General features: G+C 47.5%; 1 pseudogene; it reads right to left on the reverse strand.

Moving 5' to 3' along the window:
• Window positions 1-19,510, reverse strand: LOC141575631 (immunoglobulin heavy constant gamma 1-like; annotated as a pseudogene).
• Between the last annotated feature and the right edge of the window lie 5,635 nt (window positions 19,511-25,145).

Genomic DNA, 25,145 nt, shown 5'->3' on the forward strand with positions numbered 1-25,145 from the left:
GTGATGAACGGGGTACCTCTGGGGCCTGGGGTGGCCGTGGACACCCCCAGAGGGCACGCTAGGCCCCCTGCCCGATCACGTTTCTGTGGTCTGGGACGATCGTCCGCTTCAGCTCCACCACCGAGGAGAAGATCCACTTCACCTGCAGGGACGGTGGGTGTGGGCATAGCCGGGGCCCTCGTGCCAGCTGCCCGCAAGGACCTGGCCTCCCAGCCCGGGGACTGCCGGCCACGAGTGTACTCTGGTGGGGTGGCGCGAGGACTCCGTGGGCACAGCCAGGGACAGGGAGGTCCCGACAGGGACAGAGAGAGACAGTGAGAGAACAGAATGAAATGGAGAGACAGAGGACAGTGGACAGAAAGGACAAGAGGGGAGAGTGAGGAGACAGTGATGGGACTGTGAGGGGACAGGAAGGGGACAGGGAGGGACATGGAGGGACAGGGAGTGGACAGGTAAGGGGGACTGTGCGGGCACTGTGTGGCGACAGCAGGGACAGCTGGCCTGGCCCGCCCACTTTAAAGAGGGTCACTGTGGCGCTGTAGCACACGCTGAGCAGGAAGAGGGTGATGAAGATGGAGATGGTGGTCCACAGCCCATCCAGCTCCCCGCTCTGGGCCTCGGCACAGCTCTCTTCCTCCAGGAGTGGCTCTGGACGGGGAGGGGGTGGTCAGCTCTGTGGCTGCCCATCACGTGCCAGGGCAGGGTCAGTGGCACCTGGGGGTGGGTCTGTCTGTGACAGGGCGGGTGGGGCACTAGGATCCCCTTAGGGGGCTGGATCAATGGTTCCCTGAGGTCAATCCCTGGGCACCGACCTCGTGTCCCCCATTCCTCCAGCTTGGGCCTCAGTCTTGGCCGGATTCCTTGGGCCCAGATCTCAGCCTGGCCAGTGCGTGCCCCTCATCGTCTCCCCTGCGGTGCCTTTCATGGGGTCCTCTGGGGAGAGGGTGCCCTGACCCCTGCCTTCCCTCTCACCGGAGGCCAGGCCTAGACGGCAGGGGTCTGCAGAGCAGGTCTGTGGTGGGTCCTACTGCAGGGAAGGGCGGAGGCAACCTTGGGGTGTCCCTGTGTGCCTGAGGGGGTGGGGTGGGCATGCTAGGGACCAGTGGTGTGTTGGGTCTCTGTCTGTTGAGGAGGGGGTGCAGGTGTCCTGGGGAGAGGAGGGGTGGGGGTCTGAGCTGGCCAGTGTGGTCAGAGTGTGGTCAGTGCTGCTGGGGCTTTGAGGAGTGGGGACCAAGCTGGTGTCCACAGAGGGTTCATGAGACCCGGCTCCAGACTCTGGTCTGGCCCCGGGTCGATACCCCGTTGAGGACCCAGTGAGCAAGGCTGGCTTGTGTGCACTTGTGTGGTTGTGCCCTTGTGTGCAGTTGCACAGGCACGTGCGTGTGTGTGAGTCTGCAGGTGGACGAGGGGTGTGCAGGCTGGTGTGCTCCATGAGAGGGCTTGTTTCCTGTGGGCCTGGGTGAGTGTCCCCTCGAGGTTACAGATCTGGCCCCGAGCACCTCGCCTGTGGGAAGGTGAGGCCTGATCTCCATGTGTCCTGGGAGCAGGAGGCCTGTGCCCCCATCGCCGGCCAGGCGTGGCTCCCATGTTGACAGGGTGTCAGCACGTGGACCCTCGAGGCCCCGGGGATGGGAACTGTGGGGACAAGGACCTGCCACTGTCCCACAGTTGGGCTTGGACAGAGGTGGGAAGAACCGTGCACTCATGTCCTTGAGGGTCCCTGGGAGGCTCTACCAGTCCCCTCTAAACGCTCCAGCCTGAGTAGGTGCTGGCCGGACCCTGGACCCTGGGGAGCGGCTGCCTCTGGCAGAGCCCCCTCTCTGGCCTCGGGCTGCTGCCTGCCTTCGTTGGCACCAAGTTTGTCCTCAGAGCCTGGCCTGTCCCCGCCTCCCGCAGGCCCGGCGGGCGCCGGAGCTCTGCACAGAAAGAACCATGACAGTGTTGCAGGGCCCCAGGGAGGTACTGGGTGTTTTATTTCATGCTGGCCCCGGAGGTATGTACACAGGGGTGGGGCTCAGGCGTCCACGCGGGACCCTGAGAGCCTCGGGGAGGGGGGTTCGCTTGGGTGCCGGGGTGAGGCTCATTTACCCGGAGACTGGGAGATGGATTTCTGGGTGGAGTGATCTGTGTAGAGCCTAGTGCATCGCCACACAGGTGAAGACTTCTCCCCGCTGCCACGTGTTCTTTCCCACCGAGAGCTTGCTGTAGAGGATGTAGGTCCCGGCGTTGTCCGGCTGGGGCAGCGTGGTGGCGTAGGCGCCCTCTGCCTCCGGCCGCCCGTTCCTCTGCCACTCAGCGTTGATGTCAGGTGGGTAGAAGCCTTTGATCAGGCAGGTTACGCTCACAGTGTCCTTGGCCAGGACTTCCTGGTGTGGGGCCAGGGTGTACACCTGCGGCTCCCGGGCCTGCCCTGTGGGGACAGGTGTGTCTGCGAGCATAACGGTCACTCTGAGCAGCCCCAAAGGACCCTCCCGTGCCCGTTGTCCATCCCACCTTTGGCCTTGGAGATGGTCCTCTCGATGGGGGCCGGGGGAGCTTTGTTGTTGACCTTGCACTTGAACGCCTTCCCCGTCAGCCAGTCCTGGTGCTGGATGGGCAGGACGCTGACCACGCGGTACGTGCTGTTGAACTGTTCCTCCTTTGGCTTTGTCTCCGCCGTGTGTACCTCTGTGTCATCCACGGACCAGCTGAACTCGATCTCAGGGTCTTCCTTGCCCACGTCCACCACAAGGCACGTGACCTCAGGTGTTCGGGTGCTGGAGAGGACGTCCTTGGGTTTCGGGGGGAAGATGAAGACCGTGGGCCCTCCAAGGAGCTCAGGGGCTGGAGGGGGAAACAAGATGTGGGTCAGCACTTGGACGGGCCTCCTGTAGGGCACACGTTTCCCTCATCAGGCGGGGCCTGGTCTCTGGTCACTTCCTTGCGATGGAGGGTGTAGCCTGGCTCCCTTACCTGGGCATTTGGGACACTGGGAGCTGGGGTCTTTGCTGTGGAGCGCTGCAGAGAGAGCAGATGGGGGGTTCCTGTGGGCGGGAGATGGCCCTGGGTGGAGTTTAGGTCAGAGACAGGTTGTGGAAGGTGCAGATCGGCACCAGTTCTGTGGGTTAGAGTTGTCCAGCCTGTGACCACCTTGAACCTGGTGGAAACAAGCAGAGGACCCCTCACATAGCCTGGGAGGCCTTCAGGTGAGGAGACCGCATCCCCTCTGATATCCTGGGCCGAGGTCGCCATCGTGGCATGTGGTTCGAGCCGGGAGGAGGGCTGACCTCGGTCCTGTCTGGGAGTGGACGCCCTCCCTGGGGCCTGTCCTCTTGCCCACACGCTTGTCTGCCTTGGTGCTGCTGGCAGGGTGGGCTACGTTGCAGATGAAGGTCTTGCCGGCCGAGCTGCTGGCGGGCATGGTCGCCAAGCTGCTGAGGGAGTAGAGACCCAAGGACATGAGAATGGACGGGAAGGTGTGGATGCCGCTGGACAGGGCGCCCGAGTTCCAGGTCACCATCACCGGCTCAGGGATGTAGCCCCAGACCAGGCAGCCGAAGGCCACCGTGGAGTCAGGCATGTCCCAGCATCCAGCAGTCGGAGGATAGACCGATGGGGCCTTGGTGGAGGCTGCAAGAAAGTAGGCCGTGTGACCACCGGGGCTTCACCCCTGGGAGGGTCCGCGCAGGGTGTCACGTGCCCAGGTCTGGGCACCCCTGAGCCCAGCACCCACGTGCTTCCAGAATGTCTGCAAACCAGCTGGCTGGCAGGGCCCTCACCACCTGGGGCCTCGTGCCTCTGCAGCTGTGGGTCAGAGCTGGGTGATCACCTGGGTGACAGCCCCCCAGGTCCCTAACCTCCTGCAAGTGCCTGGCCTGACTGAGCCCTGTGTCTGAGTCCTGACGAGTGCTGCCTGCTCCTGGCCAGCGTCCACTGGTCCCCTGAGCTCACCGTCCTGCTGCCCCAGCCCGGCCCTGCCCTGGGTGAGCGGGCCTGTCTTGGCGTGGTGGGCCTCCACCACCCAGAAGCCTGCTCTTGGCCCCTTGCCTGGCCTGCTGTTTGTCCTCCGGGCCCGTGTCTTCTGGGTCAGCTCTGCAGCCAGAGCACCTGGGCCCTGGGCTCTGGGCCCTGGCCCCCCCGGACTCTGTCCCTGCAGGCCTCCTCCTTGGCCCCTTCCCTTTCATTCCTGTGGCCTCAGCCCGGCTGCGAGTCTGTGCCTTGGGGAGCTCCAGTCCCTCTTCTGGACCTCCAGCTGCAGCCCCTCGGCTCACTTCCCCCTCCCACCAGGGCCTCTGACCCCACCCCAGCTCGTGGCTCTCAGGTCCCTGCTTTCCTTCTGCCCTTGTCCTTCCTCAGTCCAGCTCATCCCTCAGCACAGTTTGGAGCCCCACACTGCCCCCACCTTCCTCTCCTGTTCGGTGCCAGCAGCCCGGGCCCATCGCTGGCCGGGCCTGTCTCCTCTCAACCTGACCCATCTGCTCTGCTCCGGCTGGCAGCCGAGCTCAGGCCCTGAACGAGCCCCGTGCTTTCCTTCCCTCTGCGGGGTCCAGGGTCTGTTTCACCCCACCAGGCTATGGCATGTCCACCCCTCCTTTCCCAGCCCGCCACAGGCCCTTGAGCCCAAGGACTGGGGCCCATCGGGTCCCCTCAGGGGTGACCCCTCTCCTTCATTCCCACAGAAGTCCCTCTCTCCACCCCAGGACGTCATCTGGCCAGCCCCTCAGGGGCTCAAGGGTCCTGCTGTCCCAGGAGCCCTCAGCTGGTCCTGCTCAGCTACTCAGACCTTAGTTCAAACTCTCTGACATGTCCCTGGGCTCCTGCGGCAGCCCCCTGCTCACCTCCACAAGGTCTACGTGCTTTCTCTGAGCCCCTGTGGCAGCCCCCTGCCCTCCTGGTGCAGCCCCCTGCTCACCTACACCCTCTCTGACCCTTGTCCCTGGAGCTACAGCCCCTCTGGCCAGCCCCAGAGCCCTCAGCCTAGTTCAGATCCAGTCCGGGAATTTCTTTCCCAGGACTGGCTTTGCTCTTTGGATTTCCTGGGTCAGCTGCTTGCCCTCCCAGCCCCTTGTCCACCTGCATAAACTCTGCCTGCTTCCTGAAATCCTGTGTTAGCCCTGTGCCCCGCAGCCGCCACCCACCTGCACAAGCCCTACCTGCTTCCTGGAGATGCTGGAGCGGCCGCCCTGCCCTCCCAGCCCCTGCTCACCCGCACATGCTCTACTTGCTTTCTCCATGTTCCTGAGAAGCCCCCTGCCTTCCTGGTCTTCATTCGCCTGCTCACCTGTGGCCTCCCTGATCTTTGTCCCTGGGGTGCTGGCCCTTAGCAGCCCCTGCCTTCTGACCTGCCGCAGGTCACCCCCCTCGTTCCGCTCTGCTCCTGGGCCCTTCTCCCTGGAGCTGCTAGGTGCCCCTCCCTTTCTGGGCAGCTGTCCCCTGGCAGAGTCTCTGTCCCACCCTGGTCCCCTCCTAGCAGAGCTCCTGGCCCTTGGGTACCTTAAGCCTCTTCTTTGCTCCCTGAGCCCCCAGAAGTCTCCCCTGTTCCTTAGTTCCCTCCAGGTGCTGGTCTGCGTCTCTGCGCCCACCTGCTCCCAGCCCTCAGCTCCTAGTCCTGACCTTCTGCGCCCTGGCTCCCATCGCCCCTCCTGTAGCCAGTGGAGCTGGTGTGCAGCCCCTGTACTGCCAGCTCTGAGCTCTCAGGAACCCAGGCCAGCCCTGTGTCTCTGGCACAACTAGCCTAGTGCAGCCTGGGGCAGGCTTCTGCCCACTGATCGGGACACGCTCCCTGAAGGCCTGGCAGCCCAGCTGAGCTCAGTTGGCCTCTGATGAACCAGCTCTGTTGGAGAGGGCGAGCCCCTGCCAGGGCTCCCTCATCCTTGTGCTGGGTGGGCAGCACGACCCCTGGGCAGCTTGCCTTCCCCCGTGCTGGCTCAGGTGCTCCTGGACCCTCTGTGGGGTCCTGTCCCTGAGGTGGGGTCTCCCCTACATTTCCCCCCTGCACTATGTCTGTCCCTGTCCCTCCTAGACTCTCTGTGGTGTCCCTGAGGAGGGGTCTCCCCTTCATTGCCACCCTGCACTCTGTCTGTCCCTGTCCTCCAGGACCATCTGTGGGGTCCCGACCCTGAGGTGGTTCTCGACATCATTGCCCCCTGCACTCTGTCTGTCCCAGTCTTCCTGGAACTTCTGTGGTGTCCCGTCACTGAGGTGGGGTCTCCCCTTCATTGCCCCCTTGCACTCTGTCTGTCCCTGTCCTCCTGGAACCTCTGTGGGGTCCCGTCCCAGAGGTGGGGTCTCCCCTTCATTGCCCACCTGCACACTGTCTGTCCCTGTCCCTCCTGGACCCTCTGTGGGGACCCATCCCCGGGGTTGACGGTCTGCATTTCACTGGCCCTCTGCACTCTGTCTGTTCCTGTTCCTCCTGGACACTCTGTGGTGTCTCCCCTTCATTGCCCACCTGCACTCTGTCTGTCACTGTACTCATGGACCCTCTGTTCAGTCCCTGAATTGGGGACTCCCCTTCATTGCCCCCCTGCACTAGATCTGTCCCTGACCCTCCTGGACACTCTGTGGGGTCCCATCCCTGAGGTGGGGTCTCACTTTCATTGCCCCACTGCACTCTGTCTCTCCCTGTCCTCCTGGAGCATCTGTGGGGTCCCTGAAGTGGGGTCTCCCCTTCATTGTCCCCCTGCACTCTGTCTGTCCCTGTCCTCCTGCCCCCTCTGTGGGTTCCCGACCATGAGGTGGGGTTATATTCCTGCCAATATACGAAATATTTGTATAAAAAACAAAGGAGACTTTAAATTTTAGGAAGGGATATTGAGCTTAATTAAAGGCTAACAAGCAAATTATAGTTATTAATGGCCTTTTATTTGAGTAAAATGAACACAATTTAATACTTAGCATAATCTTGTCATAATACTTTTGTTCCTTTTATTATTGTAGTTCCATTTTGGATACTGTGTACCTGGGGACTTTTTTCAAAACGTCCTTGAAGGAATGAAAGAATTATTGATTCCTTGGGATGTGGGGTGACTGTTTTACCTTTAGTATCCCTGCCCTTATCTAAGATATAGCAAAGTTCCAGGTTTTTCATACCATTCTCCTGCCATGAACTCCAGTACCCTAATTATTACCCCAAAACATGGTCTGATCTGTCCTCTGGTCACCAGTCAATCTGTCTCTGTCTCTGTCTCTCTCTCTAATGTTTCCCTTCTTTCAGTACATTTTTCACCTTCCCAATTTGTGCCCAAGGTAGAAAAATAACCTCTTTATAGAGCCAATTAAGCAACTATTAATACAAACCTCAAAAATTAGTCCAACAATAAATGAATAGAAGATCAATGATTGGATGTGAATATAATAGAAAATAGAATACATGAATGAAATGGGGCACATGTAGTCTTGAAAACATGGGACATTGTCCAGTACCCCAAATCATTTGACATTTATATGAGACTTTGTTTTCTTGAACACTTTGAGTACAAAGAACTTTGTGAAAAAACAGACACATAGACCGATGGAACAGAATCAAATGCCCAGAAATACACCCACACATATACAGTCAACTAATATTTGACGGGGGAGTCAAGAACAATCAATGGGGAAAAGATAATCTCTTCAAAAAATGGTGTTGGGAAAACTGAAACTCCACATGCAAAAGGATAAAATTGGACCTGTGTCTTATGCCACTCAAAAAAATTAACACAAAATGGATTAAATAATTAAATGCAAGACCTGAAACTATAATAAACTCCTAGAAGAAAACATAGGGGAAAGCTCCTCAATATTGGTCTTGGCAATAATTTTTTGGATATAACAACAAAAGCAAGCATTATTCAGTGGAACTTCATCAAACTAAAAACGTGCACAGCAAAAGAAATGATCAACAGAGTGAAAGGCAACCTATGGAAGGGAGAAAATATTTGCAGATCATATATCTTATAAGGGTTAATACCTAAAATATATAAGGAACTCATACAATTCAATAGAAAAAAATAATAATCTGATTGAAAAATGGCTAGAGGACCTGCCTAGAAAGTTTTCCAAAGAAAACATGCAGATGGCCAACAGGTACTTGAAAAAGTGCTCATCATCACTAATCATCAGGGAAATGCAAATCAAAACCACAATGAGTTATCATCTCACATCTGTTAAAATAGCTATCACCAAAAAGAGACTATAAGTGCTGGTGAGGGTGTGGAGGGAAGGGAACCCTCATGGACTGCTGATAGGGATGTAAATTGGTGCAGCCACTGTGGAAAACAGTATGGAGTTTCCTTAAAAAACTTAAAAATAGAACTACTATATGATTCAGCAATCCCACTTCTGGGTATTTATCTGAAGGAAGGGAAATCTCTATCTAAAAGATATCTAGAAGAAATATCTATACTCCCATGTCCATTGCAGCATTGTTTATAGTCACCAAAACATGGAAACAGCCTAAGTATCTGTCAACAGATGAAGGGATAAAGAGAATGTGTGTGTGTGTGTATATGTATACATAGAGAGAGAGAGAGAGAGAAAGACAGGGGGAGAGGAAGTGCCATAACAAAGTAGGAAGTCCTGCTTATGCCATTTGGGCAACAATATGGAAGAACTGGAGGGTGTTATGCTAAGTGAAATAAGCCAGAAAAAGAAAGACAAATACAGTATGGTATCACTTTTATGTGTAATCCTAAAAAGAGAGTCAATTTCATAGAAACAGAATATAATGGTGATTGCCAGGGGCTGGGAGGATGGGGAGATGGGTTGATGTAGGTCAAAGGGTACAAATTTTCCATTATAAGAAGGGTGAGTTCTGAGGATCTAATGTACAGTAATGTCTAGCTAATAATATGGTACTGTATGCTTGAAAGTTGCTGAGAGTAGTCTGAAGTATTCTCATCACAGACACACAAAGAGAACTATATGAGCTGTTGGATGTGTTAACTACCTTGATCTTAGTAATCATTCCACAATATATATGTATATATCATTTCCAACAACATGGATGGACCTAGAGAATATCAAACTAAGTGAAGTAAGTGAGACAGAGAAACACAAATACTCTGTGACATCACTTATATGTGGAATTAAAAAAAAACTAGTAAATGTTAGACACTATATATAAAAGTAGATTTTTTAAGAAGTTTCTTTTGTACAGCACAAGGAACTATGTTCAATATCTTGTAATAACCTTTAATGGAAAAAAATATGAAAACGAATGTATGTATGTATATGCATGACAGGGACATTGTGCTGCACACCAGAAATTGATGCATTCATTGTAACTGACTTGTACTTCAATTAAAAATTAATTAAATTAAAAAGAAAAAAATTCCACCAAAGGAAAACTGCCACCAAAGGAAAAAAAAACTAGTGAATATAACAAAAAAGAAACAGACTCACAGATATAGACAACAAAGTAGTGATTGCTGATGGGGAGAGGGAAGGGTTGAGTGGCAAATTAGGGGTTTGGAATTAAGAGATACAAACTACTATGTATAAAATAGAGAAGCTGCAAGGATATATTGTACAACACAGGGAATTACAGCCATTATCTTGTAATAACTTTTAATGGAGTGTAATCTGTAAACATACTGAATCCCTATGTTGCACACCTGAAAATGATACAATATTGTAGATCAGTTATACTTAAATTTAAGAAAATGAATGAAAGGGCTAGCACACCAGGGAAAGTTGAAAATAAAGGAAAAGAGGAGATAGTCAATGTTGTAAAGTTTCTGATAAAGTGGAAAGAGGGCTAATTCATCCATAGTGTCACTGGGCAACAAGTGGGAGTCTAGGATGCTGGTGCAGGAGTCACACACAGCCCCTGGCACTTGGATGGCCTCTTCCCTGGATTCTGTGGGAATGCAGTTTCCTTTACATGGATCTTGTCACAGCCATTGGGCTTAAGGAGCCGGAGGGCGCCGTGTTGGCTCTCTACTCTCCGTGGCGATGACACACTTCAGAACAGAACTGGCTTGGATTCCCAAGCCCATGTTCTTCCCCACGTTATGCTGTTTCGGTTGAACAGCAGTGTTATTTTTAAAATTATCTTCATTATTTTTTAATTGCTGATTAACAATTTTCTCTGTACTTTGTACGTTCTGTCTGACAGTTTGATTTGGAGCTGGTTTCTGCATTATGAAATCAGTCCCGAGGCCTGATTCCTTCTGGCCCATGTGTCTGAAGCAGCCCTCCTTTCCCTCTGTGCTACCCATGTCCCTCTCATCACTCAGCTCTATTGTCTTTTAACACTTAGTACAATCTGAAATTACCTTGTTAAGTTTTTTACTTGTTTATGATCTGACTCCCCCACTACACTTTGTGCCCCATGAAGGTGTGAAATTTCTCTGTTCCATTCCTACACCTATATACAAAGTTCCCAGAACAGTGTCTGGCACACAGAAACCTTGAATAATGCCACACCGGGAGTCTGTAAGAATTTAATACTTGTCCTTTCCCAAGGAATAGAATGTGTTATAAGTAACTCTATAAAAGGAGTTTTTGTAATAGGGTGGTGTGTGTTTCTTTATCCTTTTGAAATATATTTCTTGAATTAACACTATGGGCTACATACTGGGCTAGGCGTTTAGAGTACAAGAAAGATGTGACAAATGTCCTTGCCTTCAAGGACTCATAGACCTGTAAGGAAGGAGGCAAGTAAACTCAAATGGAAATAGGGGATACCATATCCAAAGTCCATATAATCATCTGTGGCTTCATTAGAGCCACCCAGAGAGATTTTAAAAATACTGATGTCCTAAAGAAGCTAGACACAAAGGCCATATACTATAAGGTGTCGTTTATGTAAAATATGCAGATAGGCAAATGCATAAAGACTGGAAGAAGATTAGTGGTTGCCAGAGGCTGAGGGGTTATGGGTGAAGGATGAGAGGATGAGAGGAAATGGGGAGTGACTTTTAATGGGTATGTGGTTTCTTTTTTGGGGTGACAAAAGCATTCTAGAATTTAATAGTGATGGTGGTTGTACAATCTTGTAAATATACTAAAAGCCATTCAATTGCACAGTTTAAATTGGTGCATTTTATGGTATGTGAACTATATCTCAATAAAAGTTTTTAGAATGCTGATGCCTGCCTTCCACCCCTAAAGCTTCTGATTTAGTTGGCCTGGTGTGTATCATAGACATAGAGGTTTTAGAGGCTTCTCTGGGGACCAAGGTTGAGGACCACTGGCTTAACTACAGTGGTGGCTTAGAGGAAGCACAGATCAGTCTTGTTTGTATGGTTTAGTAAAAGCTTCCAGTGCTCCAGCCAGGGCTTGAATGATAAGCAGATCATTTGAACTTCTATAGATGTGACTAAAACTTCATTTTGCATAGAAATGTCCTGTTGTTGCTAATTTACCAAGATTTTGCCAGTATCTAGACATCAATCTACTTCAGCAGTATTATCAATAAGTCTTCTTCATGGTCAACCAAATGAGATTTCTTACCTTCTAATATACTATATACAGTATATGGGATCATATTCTTCCATATTTAAATAGTCTGTTGTACCCTGTTTAATACACACCTGGACCTTAATGAAGTACAGTTTTTGCAATTTACAGGGGAGTGCATAAAACCAGTGAAAATATAAGATTTCTAATAGCTCTGGAGCATAGATAACTCAGTGTTTGATCAGATAGATCACTTACCTCTGGGTTTTTTTCTACCCCAAACCTGGTGAGAGAGTGCGTATATAGAAACAGCACAATTTAGCAAAAGAAAGATCTGACATGTTAGCCCCCACTTTTACCATTCTAAAAGTGACCTTAAAATTCTTAAATACAGCAAGTCAAAAGCCATTTGGTTATGATTATTTTTGCAATCGAAAATGATGGTTTGGTCAAGGAGAGAGTTAGGAAAGCTGATGTGAGCTTGAGGCGGCACTTCCACTCCAGGTTCCGCAGCCCGAGACTTAGATGACAAGACAGAATTACCAAATCACCAAGGAAATCCTTCCCCTCACAGGTGACTGTCAACGTTCCCTGCTTCTCTGCCTCCTGTTCCTTCAGCATTGAGAGTATGCTCGTAGGCACCAAGAGCTTTCTCATTCACTGGTGATGACTATAGAAACTTCACAGGAGTAAAGCCAAGGAGTCAGGGAAGATGAGAAGAAAGAATAAAAGAAAGATGGGAGAGAAGGCAGCAGGGACAGCAGAGCTAGAGGTGCAGAGTAGAGATGGCACTTCACAGACTCAACAGACAGTAGATCAGCACTTCCAGATCCTTAAGCTCATCAGCATGACTTGGGTCTTTACTAAAAACACAGATTTCTGGTGCCACCACCATAATCCAGTTCAGCAAGCCTATGCTAGGCCTGGAATCTGAATTTCCACACGATCCCACCCAGATGCAGATGGTCCCCAGCTGCCACTTTGAACATCCCTGCAATAGAGATGACCATGAGGGAACAATAGTACTAGTGACAAAATGGTGTTTTGTAAACATATTTTCATGACTTTTTTGGTTGTTCCTCATATGATCTTAGGAGGTAGATTGGACAGATGTTTGCCTTCCCCCTTTTACAGATGAGTACACTGAAGTTCTAAGAAGTTAAATGATCTGCTCCAAGTTGTATTATAGTTGGTGAAGTAGGTGATTGATAGAGTCAGGACTGAAACCCAACTCTTTCTAATCTTAGATGGGCATGTCTTCTATTAAACCAAGAGACACAGCCCAGAATAGCACACTAGAAGAGTGCAGTGATATGGAGTCACCGGGTGTAAGGGCAGGCAGGCGTACACAGCTCAGTGCTCTCTCTGGGCACTGAACACACTGGACATGATGCTAAGGCCTGACTCATCAGGAAAATAGTCTTTGGTTCAGGGTAGTATATCACGGTAGAAGATAATAGAATATACTGTGGAAAGATTTTTTTTTTAAGTTTTAACATTTTAAAATTTAAGACACTTCAAGCCCTTTCTTTCTTTCTTTCTTTCTTTCTTTCTTTCTTTCTTTCTTTCTTTCTTTCTTTCTCCCTTCCTTCCTTCCTTCCTTCCTTCCTTCCTTCCTTCCTTCCTTCCTTCCTTCCTTCCTTCCTTCCTTTCTTTCTTTCTTTCTTTCTTTCTTTCTTTCTTTCTTTCTTTCGATTCCTCACTTACGTAGAATAACCTCATGAATATTTATTCATGGATTCCATAAACACACCACATAATTGAGATATTACTAGTACAACATCTCCACAACCCTGCATTTGTGAGTTTCTGGAAACATCCTCAGTTTTGTATATGTTATTTTATCCTTATGATTATTACCCATTATTATTATAAAATGTATCTGCATATTAAACATTTCTATGCTTTGGTATTTTCCACGTGTAAATTCAGTAAGCAGCCTGTGGGTAGCAGTCACAGCCCCTCACTGAGGTGGTGCTGCCCGGCACTCACTGCTTTCTTACTCCGAGCAGTAGGTGATTTCTAGACTGTGGGTCCGCCATTCCAGTGCCCGTCATTTCTTCATCCTCCAGATTGGAATTCTTTGTTCTTGGTCCTAATCCCTTCCCTCTGTTTGAATAGGACCACATAAACTCTCTTTATGGCCATTAACTTGTTTCTTAATTTTTTTATCACAGGCTCTTGGCTGAAAGGCTCTTCCATGTGGGGCAAAGTCTGAGCCTGTGTCGCTAGATGGACCAGTGGGTGGGAGCTAGTCCCCAACTCCTTTCTTCTGCCTTCTTAGCATTGAAGCGCCAAAACAGGGAGCTGTCAGGTAGTCCTGTGTGCATAATGCTGAGCTCTCCCTTCTCTGTTGGCCAGCTGCCTTCTGGCTGGAAATCCAGGTTCCATGCCAGTGGTCCCCTCTGGCAGGCCTGCACATTCTGAAAGGAGACATGCAATGAACAGGAAACTGGTGTCAGAACGTTCCTCATCAGTCTTACGATTTCTTCATGACAAACTCCCAAATCCTCGAGCCATCCCTTCCTTTTCTGATGTTTTTATTCCCATGCACCAATTTCTTTTAGCATCATATTTCCCTACAAACAATTGTGAAGGATTCTTTTTTTTTAATTGAAGTAAAGTCAACGTACAATGTTGTCTTCATTTCTGGTGTACAGCATAGTGATTCAGTTATATATATTTTTTCATATTCTTTTTCAGTGTAGGTTATTACAAGATATTGAATATAGTTCCCTGAACTATACAGTGGGACCTTGCTGTTTATCTAGTCTGTATATAGTGGTTTCTGTCTGCTAATCCCAAACTCCCAATTTATCCCTCCTCCCACCTTCCCTGCCCCACTGTGACCATAAGTTTGTCTCATTGTGAAGGATTCTGACGAGCCCTCCTTTCACCTGTGCATTCATGCTGCTACTTTTCCATTTGAGCCCCGTGTTCATAGCTTACTCTTTGTCCCACTAATTTTGGCTCCTGCTTCTTAGGCCTACTCTTGCTGATATTTTGAATCCGTGCTGCCTTTCTTCTGCTGCTCTTGCGGAAGTGATGTAACACATGAGCTCGCTCAGCTGCGACTGGCGTGGTGGGCCACAGGAGGCACTGACGTGGACCAAAATAGAAAACTCCTAGTACAAGTGCAGAAAAGCAGAGATTACCCCATGAGATTCAGCAAAGCAAGAATTTCAAGTTTTTTAAAAAGCAGACATTGGGCCCAGATTTACACTGTGTAGGGTGTAAGTTGTCCCTGGGTGCTGAATACTGTCTCAGTCAGCTCAAGCTGCCATAACACAATACCACAGACTGGGTATTTTCTCATCATTCTGGATGCTAGAAGTCTGGGCTCAGGGTGCCAGCATGGCTGGATTCTAGCGAGGACTCTGGCTTGCAGATGGGCACCTCGCGTTGTATGCACACACGGCCTTCCCTCTGAGTGCACGGAGAGGGGTGGGGCAGGCTCGCTGGTGTCTGACTCTAATCCCACCATGGGAGCTCCAGCCTCATGACCTCATCTAACCTGCATCACCTCCCCCAGGTACCATCTCTAAACACCACCACATTCAGGGGGTAGGGCTTCAACATGTGAATGTGACAGGGACACAAACATTGAGTCCATAACACTAAGGGTGGAAAAGACACCAAACGAGAAATTCCCAACACCTGTGCCCTGGGTGGACATCTGTGTGTGAGCTTCCCACGCTGCAGAACTTGACACGTGCCTCTGAGACATGCAGGGGTGGCCTGAGCCGCCAAGTCCACCCATGCATCCTCTGAGATCAAATCAAAGAGCGACCTTGGACCAGGACCAGGCTTCATGGTGGGGTCTCGTGCAACTGTTATTAAGTGTTCTTTTTTTATTTTTATCTCCACTGATCTGTAGACCATATTAGCGGGCCCACAGGGACCACACAAGGGAAGGGGTGCTGTGGGGGGTTCTGCCTCACTCCCTGCTTCACTTTCATTTCTCTTCCCACCCCCTTTATTCTAACTTTTCTGCCCGTTGATCTTGGACATGTAATTGCATTGATATTGAATAAATCATTTATGTATTCATTAACTAAATCATTTAGTCTCTCATGAGATATTTTAAGTGCCTACTGTGTGCCAGGTGCGGTTCTGGGCACTGAGTATAGAGCAGTGAATGACAGAGGTACAGACCCTTCCCTGGTGAAGCTGGCGTTAACAGACTGTGAGACAGTGCAGAGCGCAGTGCAGGACATGACACAAGCGGGGATGGGTGGTAAGGAGTGCTGGGGGGCCACATTAAACAGGAAGGTCAGGGAAAGCATCACTGAGAAGTGGCCACATGGGCTCCCAGGGGTCCTGTTGGATACCCCAACACACCACAGCTTGGAGAGAAACTCAAGATTTGTTGAGGATTGGATGAATTTTCCCTCATTCACCCATAATAAATATCCTTTCTAACTTCCCTCAATGGGCATTTTCTGCCATATCGCAAGTCCAAGTCTACCAGTTATCTCTGGATAAGTCCTCTCGATAGCCTTGCCTGTCTTGGGTATGAGTTTGCTGCTAATTTAACGTAGTTCACATTCAAGGATTCCAGGGGCATCCAGTTTCTAACATCCCTCATCTCTCTTTTAAAGGCCGTTGTTGTACCCAATAGTATTACCGATATACTGTCATATAATAAGTGCCTACCGTATGCCCAGTTACTTTACAGATGCTGTGTCATTTAATTACCCAACAGTCAACCAGCCAATTAACCTCTGTGGTAAATATTATTATTCACCCCACTTCACAGATGAGCCTTCTGAGGCCTGGGCAGGATGAACACCTTGCCTAAGTTTATAAAGCCAGACTTGAAAGCTGTGCCTGCGTCCAAGCCTTTTGTCTTTTCACCACAACAGGCTGCAGCTCTTCTGAGATAGGTCGGTTCCCCCATAATAGAGTTTCTTAGATTTTATCCTTGAGACGGTCTCTTGAAGGCACGTATCTTGAGTCAACTTTGTCTTCTCAGAGCAGGTCCTGTGCTCCCTAGCATCTTAGACAGCAGAGAAGCTTTGCATTCCTTGATATTGTCTATTAGCAGAATTTAAATTTTGCTCTGTTCTAACAGGCATGTACATATCCTCTCTATATCCATGTCAAGCGTTCTGTCTTTTGATGCATTAATTTCAGTTGTTACCAAAGTATAATCAGAAAAGTCAGTACATTTCCCTTTTGACTACACAGCACCTATTCTAAAGCACTTACTTCCTAGCAATTCTGCTATCTTACTTCTTTTCTGTAACTATTTTTTCCCAAAGGATATTTGTAAGTAGTCTTCATTTCAGGATTCTTCTTTGCCAATTCTAAATATTTGGCATGTTTTGGCTGCTTTCAACACTGTCATCCTTTTTTCATTGATGCAGTTGATATTGCCTGCCACCATCACCCTCCAAGCAAATAACATTTGATATAGTTTCTCTTTCCTCTGTATTTTAGGGGTCGTATGGTCATACCCATTCCCAATGGTGCTCTTTTCCACTCTCACATCTATGTGTGTGTGTATCAGGGACCCAAACAAAACATCTTTCATTCTTCTTAAATCAAAATGCCCTGTCACTTCCTCCATCACCCTCTGCCATTAAATCAGTAGACTGCAGTGCTTTAAGTCATTATTAGGTTTTAATCATCTACTTAGAAGTGTTTAAGTCCTCATGGAGACAATGGCCTTTAGAGTCAGGAATCTCTAAATTTCCAAAATTTCTTTTCTATATCAAAAGGCCAAACTGTTACACTCACACTGATGGCTAGCGTGAAAAACTGATAATCCAAGTGCTGACAAGGATGCAGGGCTACAAACTGCATTGCTGGTGGGAATGTAAAATGGTACCACTACTTTGAAAAGCAGTGTCACAGTTCCTCAAAAAGTTAAACATAGAGTTTTCTATGACCCAGCAATTCAACTGCTTGATATATATCCAAGAGAAAGGAAAACCTATGTTCAAAAAAAAAGTCTGGATATGAATGTTCATGGAAGCATTATTTATAACAGCCAAAATATGGAAACAATCTACGTGTCTATCGGCTGATGAATGGATTAGCAGTATGTGGTCTGTCCATACAGTGGAATATTATTCAGCCATAAAAGAGCATGGTACAGGCTATAGCATGGTTGATCCTTGAAAGCATTGTGTTAAGTGAAAGAAGCTAGTCACTAAGGGCCACATATTGTATGATTCCATTTACAGAAATGCCCAGAGTAGGCAAATCCATAAACACAGAAGGTAGAATCATGGTCAGCAGGGATTGTTGGAGGAGGGGAATTGGGACTGCTAATGGATTTGGGGCTACTTTTGGGGTGATGAAATTGTTCTACAGTAAGGTAGTGGTCGTGGTTGTATAACTTTGTGAATACACTAAAAACCACTGAATTGTACACTTTAAAAGGGTGAATTTTATAGTAAGTGAGTTATATGTCAATAAAGCTGTGAAGGAAGGGAGGGAGGAAAGGAAGGAAAGGGCAAGCCTGGTTAACTAGGACTCTAGAGTTTTACTATATAAGTCATCAATTGGGAAAACACAAAATATGATCTATGATGCAAGCAAAGGGTCTACTATTTAGGAACAAAAGTGGAGCATACTGAGAGGTGGCAGAGAGGGAAATGAAAGAGAGAAATATGAGGAAGAAGCCAGATAGCAGTTTGCCACCTCTCCCACCCACTCCTTATTAATGAGAGTGGAACCTGCTGAGGAGTGGAGGTTTGACAAAAGTATTCCAACCAGGTTTAAGGAGGAATTGACAATACACTGGATTTAAGCCATCTTTGCTCCCTGGGACTCTGGGAGACCACCTTTCAGAGAGTTCCTCATTATGGGGCAATCATAATGGAGGAGAAATGCAAGAACACTTACCTGGGATCCAGATGTTTCCACATGCTCCCAGTGGAGGACACAGAAGGGAGCTGGGTGTTGAGAGCCAACAGACCTGCCATGGGGCCACAGTGGTAAAGGATAAGGTGGCCCCATGGCAGAGGCTGAAGGTGGATAGCTTCATCCAGGGGCTGGATGGAGGATGTGCTGAGACTCAGAGGACCTGAAGGACAGTGACAGGCTGAGGCAGGGCCAAGTCAGCAAGGTGGAATGCAACACTGGGCCCGGACTGGGCTGAGAGAAAGGACTCTATATTTCACAAGCTCTGGACCTCATCAGTGGATGCCAGGAAGGTTAGGGAAGCTCAGTGATGGAGTGAGGGTATCTGGGGCATTAGTGTAGAGGCCAGTGAGGAGGCACACAGGGACCCCCATATCAACCTCTGTTGCCATCTTGGGGAGATGGAAATAGGGGTGGGCTGAGAAACCCTGGAACACTGAGCATTTACCCAGAGGTACTAAGTTAACCCAGAAGAGACTCTTTCTGATGGACAGAGAACTGAGTTTCCATTAATTAGGAGCTTTTAAGGTACCCTTCACCACCACCATCCATGAGAACAGGGACCTCAGATGGAGATGAGAACACTTACGAGTTTCTTGCCCTGGGCACCACTGAGACTTTTGGTTGGATAACCCTTTGTTGCAGGGGTTCTCCTGGGCACTGTAAGATATTTAGCAGCATCCATGCCCTCTACTCACTAGATGCCGGTTGCACCCTCCCCACCCTAGTCATGACAGTATGTCCCTGGGGGGCAAAATTGCTCCCAGTCAAGAACTACTTCATTACAGCAATGAAGAATGTTATGCATTGTCTACACATCTGGAGATGAAGGGTTAGTTTTGCGCCTTTCTCTCAACACACATGTCCAGCTCAGGCCTCAGATACCCCACATGGTGTGAGCTGGGCAGACTTCCTCTCCTGGATGACTTCCTCCCCCTGATGCCCACGGTGTGGATCCTGGAAGCCATGTCCTTTCATGCATAATGCATGTCCTTCTTTGTATTCAGCCTTGTTTCTTACACTAAAATTACATCCTGTTTCTTTGCTCTCAGAGCCCCACAGGCTCTGTCTTGAGCTTCCTGTGTTCTTAGATTATTTGTATTACCTGTTCTGTGATGCACTTTCTCCCCGATGGTGTTACTTTAATTAGTGCTTCCAGGTTTCTTTTGACCTAGCCTCATCTTTCTTCCCTCTTCTACTGCCTCCCCTTACCTGCTACTGTTCCTTCTGCCCTTTTTAGTTTTGCCTCTTCCTTCACAAACTGGGCCCACATCTATTGGCTCATCTCTTACATCTCATTCATCTCATTCTTCACTGGTTTCTTGGTGGCCCCAATGTGCCCCACCTTCCACCATGCCGCTGCCTCTATGGAGGCTGACAAACCCTCTCTCCCGAAGGAAGCAAGATGGAGCCTCCCATTCCCGGACCTGTCCAGGCCCTCCCTGTGCCCACATCCTGAGGTAGACAGCCCGGTGCAGGGAAGAGGCCAGTGCTGGGCGTCAGTCACACAGGGACGTGGCTCCTGGCCTCTGCACTGTGCTCATCTGTGTAAAGTGGGAGTTAGAAGAGCGCCCGATCCACAGGGGCTCTGGGGGACTGGCCATGTTTCAGGTACAATGTTTAGGACATTCTAGCCTGTACACTCTGGCATCTAGTGGATGCGCAGTTAATGTTTGTCAAATAGCTGAAAAGTTGCATCACTGACATCCAGTCCGAGGCCTGGGGCACAGGAAGTGCCAAGGCAAAAATGCCCTTGAACTGAACTGAACAGAACTCTCCTTCCCACATTAGATTCGACAGCCCAGACTTCAAACCCGAACCTGACTGTCTTCCTACATCACAGCCTTTTCTGCTCCAGGTTGAAACCCTTCCGGCATCTATGATTTGACTTCTGAAGAAAACAAAGACCTTAACTGAACCGACCCCCACAGAATCCCTCTTAAACAGTTCCTGCTGCCTTTTCTCCTACTGCACGCCTCAAAATAAATCCAATTGTTTCTGCTGATCTGAAGTTTCTATCAAACTCCTGTACTTTCTGGGAATTTAATTACGACAAATATGTCTCTAGGGTTCGTGCCAATTGGATTACTAATCAGGGTCCGCAGCACAGGATCGCGGCGGTGCTTTTGAAGCAGATCCGCGAACCAAATCTTCCCTGGGAGGTCTGGCCCCACTCGCCGCCTCCCCCACCGTGGAAAGGCTTTCAGATCCCCTCTCCTTCTGTGGCCTCCTCTCTGCCGGCAGCTCTCGCGAGGGCGAACAAGAACCTTATCTGCTTTCTCCTTACTTCCCTCTTCCTCCTCCTCATCCTTGACTTTCTTCTCTCTCCACCCTGCTGCTGTGCCTCAAGATTGTTTTCTTTTCCCTCGGATTTTTAAAGTCCGTTTAATCTCATTGGATAAATTGAGCAGGTGGTATTAGCGTCACTGGCTGAGGAGGAAACGGAACCACAGAGTGGTTCAGTGACCTGGCGCGTCACTGCCAGAGCTGAAGTTACAAGTGAAGCCCCACCTCTCAGCCTGTGGCTTTTCCACCATGTCGAACCCATACTGATTTTAAAGGGAGTATCAAGGATGGCAGAAGTGGACGTTACCTAGTCTCTACAAAATCTACAAAATGCTATGTTTTTATGCTTAAAGGTTAATATCAATAATAAGTAAGGAATCTGCATGAGTTCCCGTTAGTATTTGTATAGAGTGGTACTCAACATCATTAGTCCTTTTCATCCACATTTGTCGTTTGTTCTTTCAAAAATCATCTACATACGAAACAGAAAACAGTAATTACAAATTCATAGCATTTGAAACTTATAGAACCCTTTTAGAAGCCAACATGTCATTTGAATCTTCAGAACAATCTTGAAAGGGTCCCTTATTAACCCCATTGTACAGATCATGAAACTGAGGCTCAGAAAACTTCAAGGATTTAATGCAAGATACAGCTAGGAAATGGCAGTGCAGTGACTCAGACACTTTCCTCTTGACTCCAGAGCTCATATTCTTTCAATTTCAGCATTCCACTTCACACGTGAAGGGGCTGCATTTCTAAAACCCATTTAGCTTAGTTTATGAATATTTATTGTCAAGAGTAGAAATGCATCAAATTTACAGAAAAACAAGGTAAAGGCAAATCAGTAATGTTATGTTTAGCTATTGATGTGAGATGGAGCTGCTTGCAAAATTAGAATTCATTACAGGCAATAGATCTTTTTCATGACTAGGCTTTGCTGGATCTCATTATCTTGTAAATAGCACCAAAATAAAAGACTTGGGGTTTAATAGGGTAATGAAACAAGTTGATTTAGTCCCCAGTTGAGCACGGTGGGCCAAGGCCTGCCTAATGGCTCACTCACAGTGCCCTAGAGGGCTGTGGCAGGGCCTAGGGGAACCGACTGGGCTCTGCAGAACTTGTGTGAGTCACCTGCATTTTTGGCACTGGGGGCTTGATCAGGGTTTCTGTAATGAACTAAGAAGCCAGGACAATTTGAAACTGGATTATACAGCTGTTTGGAAACGCAAAGATTGTTTGTATGAATTACTGGAATAAAATTATATCCCAAGTTAAAATACCAAAATGCCTAAATCCACTTAGTACAAGGAGATGTGGTTCCCTCTAAGCCAGAGATTCTTCATCTTGGGTCTGTGGATGAACTTCAGGTGGCATGTGAGTGTGCTGAAGATCAGGGGCCAGACTGAGGGGATGTGTGTTTAAGTGTGTGTTTCTTGAGAGAGACTTTGGAACTTCTGTGGGTTTCGCAAAGGCAGAGAGGATGGCTAGCCACTGATAGAGAGGCCTGCGGACACCTAGGGATTAAGCCCTCCTGAAAAGAGGGGCGAGCAGAGGGAGGTCCAGGCAGAACTGAGGAAATCAGCCAACTATATGTCAGATGTTTTAATAAAATTATTTTCAAGGAAGCGTCACATGAATCACAGATGGTGTGACTGGATTTCATGATGAGGGGTGATTACTGGTGACTTTTGACCTGGGGCCTATGGGTGCACCATGTGGGGTTCATAAACTCCCTAAAGTCAGGGGCAACCTTTTGCATGTATGTGCATATGAACATATTTCTAAGGAGATGAGCTCAGCTCTCATCAGAGTCAGAGAGAGCCCTTGATCCCCAAAGGTTAAGAACCACTGAGGTGAAAGAATTGTTCACAAAGCTTTGAGCTTCCAGCAGTGACAGTGATTTGGGTTCCTTCCTGTGTCCCAGGCCCACCTTTATATACTCTTTTTTTCCATCTCTCTTTTGACTTGACGAAGCAGTGTGCTAAGTGCAGAATAATGCAGTCCAATCTGAATACACAAGAGCTGAGAAGGGAGGGTTTAAGGAGGGGGAGGATTCTGAGGGGATTAATCCAAGAAGATTTCCCAGAAGAGGCCTTTCTTGAAGGGAGGTCGAGTGGGTCTGCTCAGCACTTGAGTCCTGAACTGGCAGGCAGGAGGAAGAAGCCTTAGGTGGGGAGGTATGGACAGAAGGGCTTGGGCTGACCACGTAATCTGAGTATTGAGTTCACATATAAGACAAGGGATTTCCCCTTTGATCGTGAAGACGCTCTAAATGAGGAAGGCCACTACCAGACGGAGCACTTCACTGGCTATTTATCATTGTCAGGCGGGCAGGAGGAATTGACTGACCTGTTGGGCTAATCAGAATTCTGAGCAATGGCTTCATTACATGACAATTCAGTGCACAAGATTGATACAGCTCCTGTCCTCATTAACAATATAAATATGTCTTTAAAATAACATTTTGGAATGGAACACAGAATCATAATAAGTTTCCTCCCTCTCTGAACTGCTTTGAATTGATTCTCACCTAGTTGTGTGGATGGCACTTAGGCTATGGAACTCCCAAGAACCAGCTACAAGGCATGAGTTACGGTGTATCATTCACACCTTGCCAGGGTTCCTAGCTCTCATAAAAGAAGCTGTTCTTGACATCAGTGGCAAATCTCCAGGAAAAGACTGGAATTGTGACAGGACTGCCTCAGAATAATCTGAAATCCAAGTGGTGCTCTTAAGCTTCCCAGTTCATTCCCAGCAAGAGCCGGAGGCTGCTGCTGGTATGCCCCCATTTATGTAATAGGTGTGCTTCTGAAAACCAGTGAGTAAATTACACACATGGAGTAAATGACAAACATATACATATATAATGAAGCTTTGAGTTAACATAATGTGGTCACTATTGCAAATCAAGTTTTTGTAAAGTGAAATGTGTTTGTGTAATGTGAATATCACCACTGATTTTATAAGCCTGGGTTTTTGTGTATTGAGTTTACTTAAATTGAAACCTATTGATATGTGAGCCTACAGAACTAGTCATTGCTGTCTTCATGGTTCAAGCTGATTGGGTCAATATTTTCATAAGGTCTCTAATTCTCTTGAGTTGGGAGCAGGTAGTCCTGTTACATGAACCTATCCAAATTGAACATACAAAAAAAAATTAAATAAACCCACACACTTACAATCAATTAATCTACAACAAAGGAGGCAAGAACATACAATGGAGAAAAGACAATCTCTTCAGCAAGTGGTGCTGGGAAAACTGGACAGCCACCTGTAAATCAATGAAGTTAGAACATTTCCTCACATCATACACAAAAATAAACTCAAAATGCCTTTATAGGACACTATAAATCTCCTAGAAGAGAACATAGGCAAAACATTCTCTGACATGAGTCATAGCAATGTTCTCCTAGGTCAGTCTCCCAAAGCAATAAGGAAATAAAAGCAAAAATAAACAAATGGGGTCTAATTAAACTTATAAGCTTTTGCACAGCAAAGGAAACTATAAACAAAACAAAAAGACAACCTATGGAATGGGAGAAAATATTTGCAAATGAAGCAACTGACAAGGGCTTTATTTCCAGAATATACAAACAGCTCATACAACTCAATAACAAGAAAATAAACAACCCAGTCAAAAAATGAACAGAACATTTGAATAGACATCTCTCTAGTGAAGACATACAGATGGCCAATAGGCACATGAAAAGATGCTCAACATCACTATCAGAGAAATGCAAATCAAAACTACAATGAGGTATAACCTCACACTGGTCAGAATGGACATCATTAAAAAGTCCACAAACAATAAATGCTCAAGAATGTGTGCAGAAAAGGGAACCCTCCTACACTATTGGTGGGAATATAATAAGCTGGTGTAGCTGTCATGGAGAACAGTATGGAGTTTCCTTTAAAAACTAAAAATAGAGTTACTGTATGATCCAGCAATCCCATTCAGAAAATATCTGGAGAAAACTTTAAATTTGAAAAGACACCTGCACCCCAGTATTCATAGCAGCACTATTTTACAATAGCCAAGGCATGGAAGCAACCTAAATGTCTTATCGACAGAGGACTGGATAAAGAAGTTGTAGTATATGTATACAATAGAATACTACTCAGGCATAAAAAGAATGAAATAATTCCATTTGCAGCAATATGGATGGACCTAGAGATGATCATACTAAGTGAAGTTAGCCAGACAGAGAAAGACAATGTCATATGATATCACTTTCATGTGGAATCTAAAAAAAAAAGAACTTATTTACAAAACAAAACAGACTCACAGACATAAAAAACAAACTTATGCTTACCAGGAGGGTAAGGGGATGGGGGAAGGATAAATTGGGAGTTTGGGATTTGCAGATACACACTACTATATATAAAATAGGTAAACAACAAGGTCCTACTGTATAGCATGGGGGACGATATTCAATACCTTGTAATGGCCTATAATGAAAAAGAATATGAAAAGGAATGTATATATATGTATAACTGAATCATTATGCTGTGCACCAGAAGCTAACACAGCATTGTAAATCGACTATACTTCAATTTAAAAAAAATTAGTATTATAATCAAATAAGACTTGCAACAAATTTAAAATAAGAAATGATTTG

This window comes from Camelus bactrianus, chromosome 3, assembly GCF_048773025.1.
Source record: "Camelus bactrianus isolate YW-2024 breed Bactrian camel chromosome 3, ASM4877302v1, whole genome shotgun sequence".
Lineage (NCBI taxonomy): Eukaryota > Metazoa > Chordata > Mammalia > Artiodactyla > Camelidae > Camelus > Camelus bactrianus.